At 45.1% G+C, this 11419-nt stretch overlaps 1 protein-coding gene across 1 annotated transcript in view; it reads left to right on the top strand.

Annotated features, from left to right (window-relative positions):
- Positions 1 to 886: 886 nt before the first annotated feature.
- Positions 887 to 11419, top strand: part of NRF1 (nuclear respiratory factor 1) — a 195418-nt gene continuing 184885 nt past the window's right edge. The window contains exons 1-3 of the mRNA XM_085005493.1: positions 887 to 3040; positions 3734 to 3886; positions 6779 to 6894. The gene's annotated coding sequence lies outside the window, so the exon portion shown is untranslated. The remainder of the gene's footprint in view (positions 3041 to 3733; positions 3887 to 6778; positions 6895 to 11419) is intronic.

Raw genomic sequence — 11419 nt, 5'->3', positions numbered from 1 at the left:
TTTCTCACTCCCTCTCCTACCACCCCCTCTCCACCTCCACACTGCTAGGGTCACTCTCTGAAGAACCCAGCAGCTACTGCTCACAGCTGGAATGACTGCCCAGAGGGCTTGCCCACCCTGGAGCCCATGGTCCCCACAGACTCAGGCTGTGTCTGCAGGCTGTCGGGAGGTCTGGTATAGCAGATACTACAAGCATCCATCACCTGCTTCCTTCTTGCTGACAACATCCTGTCACTTTGCAGCTCTGTGATCTTGGGCAAGTTATCCCCCCTATATGGACTTTAGTTCTCTCCCTCTTTTAAAACAGCTTTGAGAAAGTCTTCATGTGCCATAAATGTACAGTTCAGTGGCTTTAGTGTATTAGCAAAGTAGTGCAGACCTCTGTTTCGTATCTGTAAACAGAAAAATTGTGTATAACTTTACAAGCTTTTTGTGAGAAGGGGATGAGATGATGAATGTAAAATGCTTGGTACATCGCCTGCACACAGTAGACTCAATAAGTGGTCATTGTTCTTTTGATGATAATGATGACAAGGCCAGGATTCCTGCCTCAAGGGACACTGAGCAGCAGGGACAGCCAGAGAGTTTGTTGCCTGGCAACAAAACTGTGGAATTTGGGCAACCCCAGCTCTTCCTGTTCCTCCCACACTGGACAGCAAGCCAACAGCCTTCCCATTAGGTGCTCACAGCCACCTCTGTGTTGGAACAGGACGTGACAGCTGCTCAACAGCTGCTTAAGCTGCAGCACAATTTAAGGCAGGAAGTGCAGAGAAATACCATTTCTCACACAAAACTGATGGTGAGAGAAATTCAAGTGGGCAGCAAGAAAAGTCACTTCCTTGGCTTAAATTTGATCAACAGCTACCTGGTTTCATTTGGCTAGGACTTTTTTTTTTTTTTCCTTAAAGGTTTTAGGCTCAACTTATTGTTATAATAAAAATAATGCTTATTGTTTATTTTTTAGTATAATTGCTTCTCCATAGGCAGTCTGTATTAAAAGTTTGGCCTAGATATTTTTAGAATATATATATATTTAAATATATGTTTATTGGAGTTCCCGTCGTGGCTCAGTGGTTAATGAATCCGACTAGGAATCATGAGGTTGCAGGTTCAGTCCCTGGCCTTGCTCAGTGGGTTAAGGATCCGGCATTGCAGTGAGCTGTGGTGTAGGTCAAAGACACGGCTCAGATCCCACATTGCTGTGGCTCTGGTGTAGGCTGGTGGCTACAGCTCCAATTAGACCCCTAGCCTGGGAACCTCCATGTGCCGTGGGTGCAGCCCTAGAAATGGCAAAAAAAAAAAAAAAAAGATTTTTATTAAATGTAAAAATGGAATAATGAGATAATACCATTTTTCAGGTTGTTTTTTTCACCTAAGAATATATCTTGACTACCACACCATGTCAGTAAATAGACTGAGCTTTTAACAACTGCGTAGTATTCATTGGCATGGATGTACCATTACTGATTTATCAGATCCCCTGTAGATAGGCATTTAGGTTGTTTTATACTTTTTTTTCTTTTTAGGGCCGCACCTGCAGCACATGGAAGCTCCCAGGCTAAGGGTCCAATCAGAGGTGCAGCTGCCGGCCTGAGCCACAGCCACGGCAATGCCAGATCTTTAACCCCCCGAGTGGGGCCAGGAATGGAACCCACATCCTCATGGATGCTAGTTGGGCTCATTACTGCTGAGCCACAATGGGAACTCCCAATTATTTTATACTTAAAAAAAATTATTATTAATGCAGTGTTTGCCATCTATGTGCCTCCCCGCCCCGGGAGCCAGGTGCTCCTTCCCACAGCTGCTGGGAGTTTGCCTGCCCTGTCCCCATTTAAACCAGTCCTCTGCTGCCGAAGTCATGCAGTGACTGACCTCTAATATGCATGTGGAGAGGGGAGCACAAAGGCCTGGCCCCCTTGCCTCAATGGCGTAATTCCAAAGGGCCATCCCAGTTCCAGAATTTTCTGCAGGATTAGATAAAGACTTCAACTGCAGCAGAGCTTAACTTCCCCCTCTCGTCAGTCTTGCTGCCCTCATTTCTTTCAGGGTTGTTACCAGGAGCATGTCCCAGTAAACCTGCACACAAATCCCTGTCTTACCCAGTCTGTTTTCTGGGTCTGCTGACCACAGATGATCACAAATGCAGAGGTTTTGTTTTTAACAAGTCTTTTTTGCTAAACAATTGTTATTAGAACTTCTCTTAGGAAAAGAGGTATCTTTTGAGGAAAAGAACCTTGCTGAGTCTCCTGGAGATTTGAGGGGAAGCAGTTCTGCAAGAGGCAAGGGGAGGAATTACTGGCTTTGCCCCTGAGCTGGGAGGAGACTAGGAAAGAGGAGAGAAGAGTGAGAGGAGCAAACAGAAGACACACAGAAGAGCAGAGAGGTGGTGAGAAGCCAGAACTGGCGAGAAAGGCAAAAGACTTTTAAGAAAGGTGAGGATATCATGCGGCTTTGATGTGAACCTCCAGTCTGCCCTCTGAAATCATCGGTAAACACAGCGACACCAACAGAAGCTCTGGGGGCCTGGTCTGTCTTCTGCAAGTCAAGGAAGGAGCCAAGTGTCACCCCCGAGTCACCCTGGGCCACTGATGGCACGTGTGAGGACACAGGTGCCCGTGGCGAGGCGTGTGAATGAAGTCTTGGGCTCCCAGAAGCCTTGGGACTCCACTGGCCTGTGGGCCCCAGAGACACCTGGGCCACAGTCTTCTGCTCCAAGCGGGTGTGACTTCAGCCAAGAGCTGTCAGGACAGGTCTACAGGTCCCAGGGAAACTGGGAAAGGAAAACAACTCTTTTCTGCCACCTCTCTCCCTTTGGAACCCAGGACATGAAGGTCCGGATGTTCAAAGTGGCACAGAGCATGACGACAGCGAAGGGGGTCTGTCCCCTGAAAGCAGGGAAGAGACGGGGCTTCCTTTAACAACTGTATTTAAAGAGAACACCTTCCATTCATTTCACTCAGATCACCCTCTTACTGAATTCACACACTGTAGTTACGGCTGGCGTTTTCCCACGGCCTCGGGTTTTATGGATCGTGATCCTGTGAGTAGCAGTTTTGTGTAATACTTTTTACCTTCCAGGCTTCAAAGCCAGGATACATCATAGATAAGAGCTTAGGTCCTGAAGTAAGAAGGGGCTGGGTTTCAAATCTACTCTAGCTAACGATCTAAGGCTTCTGAGCCTCAGTCTCCATACCTGTAAAATGGGGCCCTATGAGGATCTCCCTGAAAGGGTTGTTTAAAGGTCAAAGGAGGTAATAATGTATGTAAAGCGCAGGTGGTGGTGACAAGCACTGCATAGAAATGGTTATTATTATTATTACTTACCTACCTGCATCTGCTTCAATGCCATGGCTTTAATAGTCCCTGATGTTGGACCTCCAGGTGGTTTCAAGTTTTTGTCTGTTATAAGAAACACTCTTCCACTTTGTTTTGGTGGAAATTGAATATAGGATAAGCCAATGCTTTATAAACTGTGTACTCTTTCGCTAACTATAACACCTGATAACCCCGTAACATGGTTATGAAAATTAAATGAATTAATACATGTGAAGTGCTTGGAACAGTGCTTTATAAAATGGTCGGTGGTGTTATTATTGTAATTATTCATCACACCTTCACCTGTCCTCCTAAGCCTTCCCTCCCCCACCCCCACTCTCCTCACTGGGTTTTAATGCTATGCTGATGGTCTCTTTGCCCTCTGTCAAGTACTTGTCATTTCCTCCAACTCCTCCAGGGAAAGAATTGGATTTGCATCATCTAAAAATTCAGCTAATTCAGAACCCAAAATCAAGTGAAAGGAGCCTCCTGCGGAGTCTCCAAGAAGTCACAGAGCTGCGTGTCCCCCTGCTGCAGACAGCGGAGCCCCCCGTGGACATGGCCTTCATGGGTGAGAAACAGACTGATGGACCCCCTCTCCCAGAGCTGCTGAGCGCGGGGGGATGGTAATTAACGAGCCTCACCTCGGCATTTGCTCACTGCTCACTGCCAAGCTGGCAGCCGGCAAAACTGTGAGACTCTAAAGAAAGACCATGATCCCCCCTCCTAGAGCTGATTCCTTCCGTTTCATTTGGCATCTACCTCCTCCCTGGAGACCTCCCAGCAGGGCTGAAAGCCATTGGCTTTGAAGCCAGGCACACCTGGCTCAGACAGCTACTAGCTGGGTAGTTTGAAGTTGCTTAATTTCTTTTTTCTTTCTTTTTTTTTTTTTTTTTTTTTTTTTTTGGCCATGCCTGCAGCATGTGAACATTTGCAGGCCAGGGATTGAACCCACAGCAGTGACCTGAGCCACAACAGTGACAATGCCAGGTCCTTAACCCACTGCACTACCAGGAACACCTCTTTTCTTAAAAAAATAATTTTTATTGAAGTCTAAAAAGTGCTTAATTTCTGGAGTTCCCGTCGTGGTACAGCGGAAACGAATCCGACTAGGAACCATGAGATTTCGGGTTCGATCCCTGGCCATGTTCAGTGGGTTAAGGATCCAGTGATGCTATGAGCTGTGGTGTAGGTCACAAACAAGGCTCAGATGCTGAGTTGCTGTGGCTGTGGCGTAGGCCGGCAGGAACGTCTCTGATTAGACCCCTAGCCTGGGAACCTCCATATGCCGTGGGTACAGCCCTAAAAAAAAAAAAAGGTGCTTAATTTCTTAAGTCTCTGTTTCCTCTTCTGAGAAATGGGGACAATACCTTCCACATAAGGTTTTTTTTTTTTTAATTGTGATAAAATACACATAAAGTGTACTATCTTAACTATTTTTAAATTTAAATTGTAGTCTTAAAAATTCAAATATTGTTCATACAATTTTAAAAGGTTACTTTTCATTCACAGTTATTATGAAATATTGGCTATATTCCCCATATTGTACAACACATCCATCTTAACCATTTTAGAGTGTACGAGTCAATGATATTAACCACACAGGTTTTTTTTGTTTTTTGTCTTTTTGCCATTTCTAGGGCCGCTTCCTGCGGCATATGGAGGTTCCCAGGCTAGGGGTCGAATTGGAGCTGCAGCCACCGGCCTACGCCAGAGTCACAGCAACGCAGGATCCGAGCCGCATCTGTGACCTACACCACAGCTCACGGCAACGCCAGACCCTTAACCCACTGAGCAAGGGCAGGGATAGAACCACAGCCTCATGGCTCCTAGTCGGATTCCTTAACCACTGAGCCACAACGGGAACTCCCACACAGGGTTGTTTTTGAGGATTGAATGAAATAATGTATATAAAGCCTGTAGCACTAAACCAGAGCATAGTGAACACAGCGAGTGTGAGTTCTCCCTCGTGACCTCTCCCACTAAGCATGGCCCAGAGCATGATGAAGGCTTGGTCCGTTGTGTTTTAAGTTCAAACCCTGTCCCATCCCTTATCTCAGCCCCCAGCCTGCCCATCTGTGCTGCTGCTTATCACGAGTTGAGTTGGTTCTGTGAGGAAACTGTCTGGTGAGAAGAGTCCAGGCCGACGGGCAGCTTCAGAGCGTCTCCTGAGAGATCTGCTTCACACACCTGATTCCCCTCGTGGGGGTGCGGAAGAGCAGCCTTCTTGGGGTCTTTCCAAATAGCTGAATTAGGCCAGTGGGTGACAATTACAGGGAACAGGTTTCAGCATCATAGAAGGAGGTCACCCCTGTCATTGCCTGTGGAACTAGAACATGGGAGGTCATTCGGCTTTTTGGTGGTTTTTGTTTCCTGTGTTGGTTTTTTTTGGCTTTGTCAGAGCAGTATGGCATATGATTTAAAAAACTGCGTTATACTGGGAGTTCCCATTGTGGCTCAGCATTAACGAACCTGACTAGTATCCATGAGGACGCAGATTTGACCCCTGGCCTCGTTTAGTGGGCTAAAGATCCTGAGTTGCCGTGAGCTGTGGTGTAGGTCGCAGATGCGGCTCGGATCCAGCATAGCTGTGGCTGTGGTGTAGGCTGGCAGCTGTAGCTCCAAATCGACCCCTAGCCTGGGAACCTCCATATGCCATGGGTGCGGTCCTAAAAAGACCAAAAAAAAAAAAAAAAGTCTTCAAGTCTTGCCACATCCTGCAACGCCCTGTAGTATCTGGCTCTGGCACCCTTGTCCCCCTGCTGTTTCCATCGCTCCTCCCCAGCATCAGTGGCCTTACTTGTTCCGCAAACACGCAACCATGCTGAGCACATCCTTACCTCAGGGCCTTTGCACTTGCCCTTGCCGCTACCAGAAGACATTCCTCCCTGATGTTTGTCTGACCTACTTCCTTATTTCAGCCATGAATCTGCTCACATATCACCTGATTAGAGAAGTCTTTCCAGACCCTCCTGTTTAGAATAATGCCCTCCCCCTTCATCTCTTTTCCCATTTTCCTTTCCTTCACAAACCTACCACACATACATCCTAGTATTATGTTATGTACTTATTGACTTAAATTCTGACTCTATTTATTGAGGGAAGGCACTTTGTTCACCACTCTGTCCCCAGAGCCTGGGAACATGCCTGGCCTGATGAGGGCTATCAATAAACGTCTGGGATGAAAGAATGCTGAGCCTGCCGATTTACTGTGCTTTAGTTTCATTGTTTGTACAGCTCCCCTGCCCTCCCCACACATCCCCTAAGTTAATATTTACCATGGTTTTTAATTTAATTTGTTTTCTATGGAGCATACCCTCCTACAGCATTTCAGTTGAATTTTTCATACAAACGTATCAGATAATCTGCTGTGTTTAGAATTTCCCTCTGGTCCGTTTAGGCGGCTGTAACAGAATACCATAGACTGAGTGGTTTATAAGCAACAGAAATTTATTTCTTACAGTTCTGGAGGCTGAGAAGGTCAAGATCAAGGTGCCAGCAGGTTTGGTGACTGGTGAGAGCTTACTTCTTCATTCATAGAGGGCCATCATTTTGCTGTGTCTTCACATGGTGGAAGGGGTAAGTGGGTGCTCTGGAATCTGTTTTATAAGGGCTCTAATTATATTCACAAGGATGCCCCCTATTATTATTGTTATGGCCGTATCACCTTCCAAAGGCCTTGTCTCCTAATACCATCATGTTGAGGGGTAATTTTCAACATATGAATTTGGGGGGATACACGTACATGCAGTCTATTGCACACTGAGCATAGAAGCAATGCAGAAATAGAGATAAAATATCAACATTATTAGATAAAAGGAATTGGGGAACAGACTTAGATTGGTAGCCACATACTTCCTGGTGGGTCCCTCCCCCATGGTAGATTTACCATGTAGAACTGCCCTCTGCAGGGCCAGAGCTACTCTGGAGTGGATCACGGGGAGGCCAGGATCATATCATCCAGAGGATAATCTCTCTAAAAGGTCCTTCTCCAGCATCGCTGATCAATGAGTGTCGCCTCCTTCCCAGGGGAGATGGAAGGAGTGGTTCATGGATGGGAATTTCTTAGGCAGTTTGGATTGTTGGAATACCATGGACTAGGTGCCTTAAACAACACTTCATTTCTCAGGTTCTGGAGGGTGGAAATCTGAGCCCAGGTGTCAGCATGGTGAGATCCTTGGTGAGGGCCCCCTTCCAGGTTAGGGCCGCACATTATATATATATATATATATATATATATATATTTTTTTTTTTGTCTTTTTGCTATTTCTTGGGCTGCTCCTGCGGCATATGGAGGTTCCCAGGCTAGGGGTCCAATCGGAGCTGTAGCCACTGTCCTACGCCAGAGCCACAGCAATGCGGGATCCGAGCCGTGTCTGCAACCTACACCACAGCTCACGGCAACGCCGGATCGTTAACCCACTGAGCAAGGGCAGGGATCGAACCTGCAACCTCATGGTTCCTAGTCGGATTCGTTAACCTCTGTGCCACGACAGGAACTCCTGTATTTCTTGATAGAAGAGAGATCTCCTATCTCCCTCTCTCTTGATAAAGAAGTTAATACCATCCTGAGGACCCACCCTCATGATCTCACCCAACCCTAATTACCTACACCACAGTAACTCCACATCCTTAACCCACTGAGCAACGCCAGGGATCAAGCCCATATCCTCATGGAGTTCTCTTGTGTCAAAGTGGGTTGAGGATCTGGCATTGTCACTGTAGTGGCTCCAGTCACTGCTGTGGTGTGAGTTCAGTCCCTGGCCCAGGAACTTCCATATGCCACAGGTATGGCCAACAAGCAAACAAACAAATAAGTAAATAAAATAAAGATTTAAAAAGACATATAACCCATCACAATATACAGACCTTATTCATTTCCAGATTTAAATAAACAATGAGAAAAAAATTTTTTTTTGTTTCTTTGTTTTTTTAGGGCCGCACCCACAGCATATGGAGGTTCCCAGGCTAGGGGTCAAGTTGGAGCTGTAGCTGCCAGCCTACACCACAGCCACAGCAACATGGGACCGAGCCACATCTTTGACCTATACCACAGCTCACAGCAATGCCGATCCTTAACCTGTTGAGCAAGGCCAGGGATCAAACCCATGTCCTCATGGGTGCTAGTTGGGTTTATTAACCACTGAGCCACGACGGGAACTCCAAAACAATTTTTTGAAACGTCAGGGAAAAATGAACATTGATGAGATATTTAATGAAACTAAGAAATTATTGCTACTTTTTTAGGATAGGTTAATTCTAGTGTGGTTCTGGCCATATATATATGTATACATATATATATGTATATGTATATTGACAGCTTGGGTCCATGCTATGGTGCAGGTTTGGTCCCTGGCCTGGGAACTTTTGAATGCCATGAGTGCAGCCAAAACAGAAAAACAAAAGAATATGCTATCATTGTAAAAAAAAAAAAGTGAAAAGTATATTTTCATGGTAGCTTATATTAAAATATTTGGAAGAAAAATAAGAAACCAACAGCAGTAGCTACTTCCTGGGGTGCATAAAAACTAGATAGATGGACAAACAACCCCATCAAAAAATGTGCAGAAGATCTAAACAAACAATTCTCCAAAGAAGACATCCAGATGGCAAAAAAACGCATGAAAAGATGTTTAGCATCACTAATTATTAGAGAAATGCAAATCAAAACTACTATGAGGTACCACCTTGCACCAGCTAGAATGGCCATCATCAAAAAGTCTACAAATAATAAATGCTGGAGAGGGTGTGGAGAAAAGGCAGCCCTATTACACTGTTAGTGGGAATATAAATTGGTGCAACCGCTATGGAAAGCAGTATGGAGGTTCCTCAAAAAACTAAAAATAGAATTATCATTTGATCCAGCAATCCCACTCCTGGACATCTATCCATTGAAAACCATGACTCAAAAAGTACATGTACGCCAGTGTTCATTGCAGCACTATATACAATAGCGGTGGACAAAGGAGTGGATAAAGCAGATGTGGTACATAAACACAGTTAAATATTACTCAGTCATAAAAAGGTAAGAAATAATGGCATTTGCAACAACATGGATGGACCTAGAAATTATCATGCTGAGTGCAGTTGTGCAGTGAGATACCACCGTCATATGGTATCACTTATATGTGGAATCTAAAAAAAGGATACGATGAACTTCTTTGCAGAACAGATACTGACTCACAGACTATGAAAAACTCATGGTTTCCAAAGGAGACCGGTTGGGGGATGGGGGCATGAGCTGGGGGCTTGGGATGGAAATGCTATAAAATTGGGTTGTGATGATCATTGTACAACTATAAATGTAATAAAATTCATTAAGTTAAAAAAAACTAGATAGATGGTACAATTGAGGTGGAAAGAGACTTTTTTTTTTTTTTTTTTTTTTTTGTCTTTTGTTGTTGTTGTTGTTGCTATTTCTTGGGCCGCTCCCGCGGCACATGGAGGTTCCCAGGCTAGGGGTTGAATCGGAGCTGTAGCCACCCGCCTACGCCACAGCCACAGCAACGCGGGATCCGAGCCGCGTCTGCAACCTACACCACAGCTCACGGCAACGCCGGATCGTTAACCCACTGAGCAAGGCCAGGGACCGAACCCGCAACCTCATGGTTCCTAGTCGGATTCGTTAACCACTGCGCCACGACGGGTACTCCGGAAAGAGACTTTTGACTGTATGCGTTTATAAATATTTTAATGTTTGAACCACAAGTAATATATTCAGAAGCTTAAATAAATACTTTTTTTTTTTTTTTTTTTTTTTTTTTGCTTTTTAGCGCCATACTCACGGCATATGGAAGTTCCCAGGCTAGGGAGGGTTCGAATCAGAGCTGCGGCTGCCGGCCTGCACCACAGCCACAGCAATGTGGGATCCAAGCTGCATCTGTGACTTACACCACTTAACCCACTGAGCAAGACCAGGGATCAAACACGTATCCTCATGGATACTAGTCGGATTTGTTTCCACTGTGCCACGACAGGAACTCCAGTGCTGGATCCTTAACCCACTGCACCACAAGAGAACTCCATAAAATGCTTTCTAGATAAATAAATCTCTAATAAAGCATGTAATCTTGGAATAATTTTGAAAGATTATACTCAAAGCTCAGTGCCTCAGAGCACAAAGTGCTCCAGTGGAGAATCATTTTGAGGTTTGCTCCATTTGACCTCTTTACCCCTTCATCTATAATAGTCTATAGAACAAAAAAGAAAAAAGTAAGCGGTTGACAGATTATGTTGCAGTTTTTTTGTTTGTTTGTTTTTTGTCTTTTTGCCATTTCTAGGGCCGCTCCCGCGGCATATGGAGATTCCCAAGCTAGGGGTCAAATCAGAGCTGTAGCCACCGGCCTACGCCAGAGCCACAGCAACGCGGGATCCGAACCGACCGCGTCTGCAACCTACACCACAGCTCACAGCAACGCCAGATCGTTAACCCACTGAGCAAGGCCAGGGACCGAACCCACAACCTCATGGTTCCTAGTCGCATTCGTTAACCACGCGCCATGACGGGAACTCCATGTTGCAGTTTTGAATGTCTGTTTTTAAAAAGTAGATAACTTTGAAATTAAAGCAAATAAAATAATAATAATGATTTAACTATTCATATATGTTTATAATGAATGCCCTTAGCCTTTCCCTTTTTCCTTCCTAAAATTTTTGTGAATTAAAAAAATCTGTGAAGGAACTCCCATCGTGGCACAGTGAAAATCAATGCGACTAGGAACCATGAGGTTGCGGGTTCAATACCTGGCCTTGTTCAGTGGGTTAAGGATCCGGTGTTGCTGCGAGCTGTGGTGTAGGTCACCGACACGCTTGGATCTGATATTGCTCAGACGTAGGCCAGCAGCTACAGCTCTGATTCAACTCCCAGCCTGGGAACTTCCGTATGCCATGGGTGCAGCTGTGAAAAGAAAAAAAAACAAAAACGCAAGCGTTATTAATAGTATTATCAAACTGGAAACTCAAATGTCCACAACAGTAGAACAGATGAATTGTGGCAGTAGAATAGAAAAATTGTGGCATATTTGTAAACTGCAGGAAGGACCTCTAGCTATGTATGATATGGTGAATCTCACAATCTTGAACAAAAGAAGCAGGATGCGAGAGA

The sequence above is a fragment of the Sus scrofa genome, chromosome 18 (assembly GCF_054392235.1).
Source record: "Sus scrofa isolate SSC_HxYL_T2T_F1_AM1 chromosome 18, Sscrofa_HxYL_maternal_Yorkshire_Landrace_v2.0, whole genome shotgun sequence".
NCBI lineage: Eukaryota > Metazoa > Chordata > Mammalia > Artiodactyla > Suidae > Sus > Sus scrofa.
Note: the sequence above shows the minus strand (reverse complement) of the source record. Positions and strands in the feature narration are given on the sequence as shown.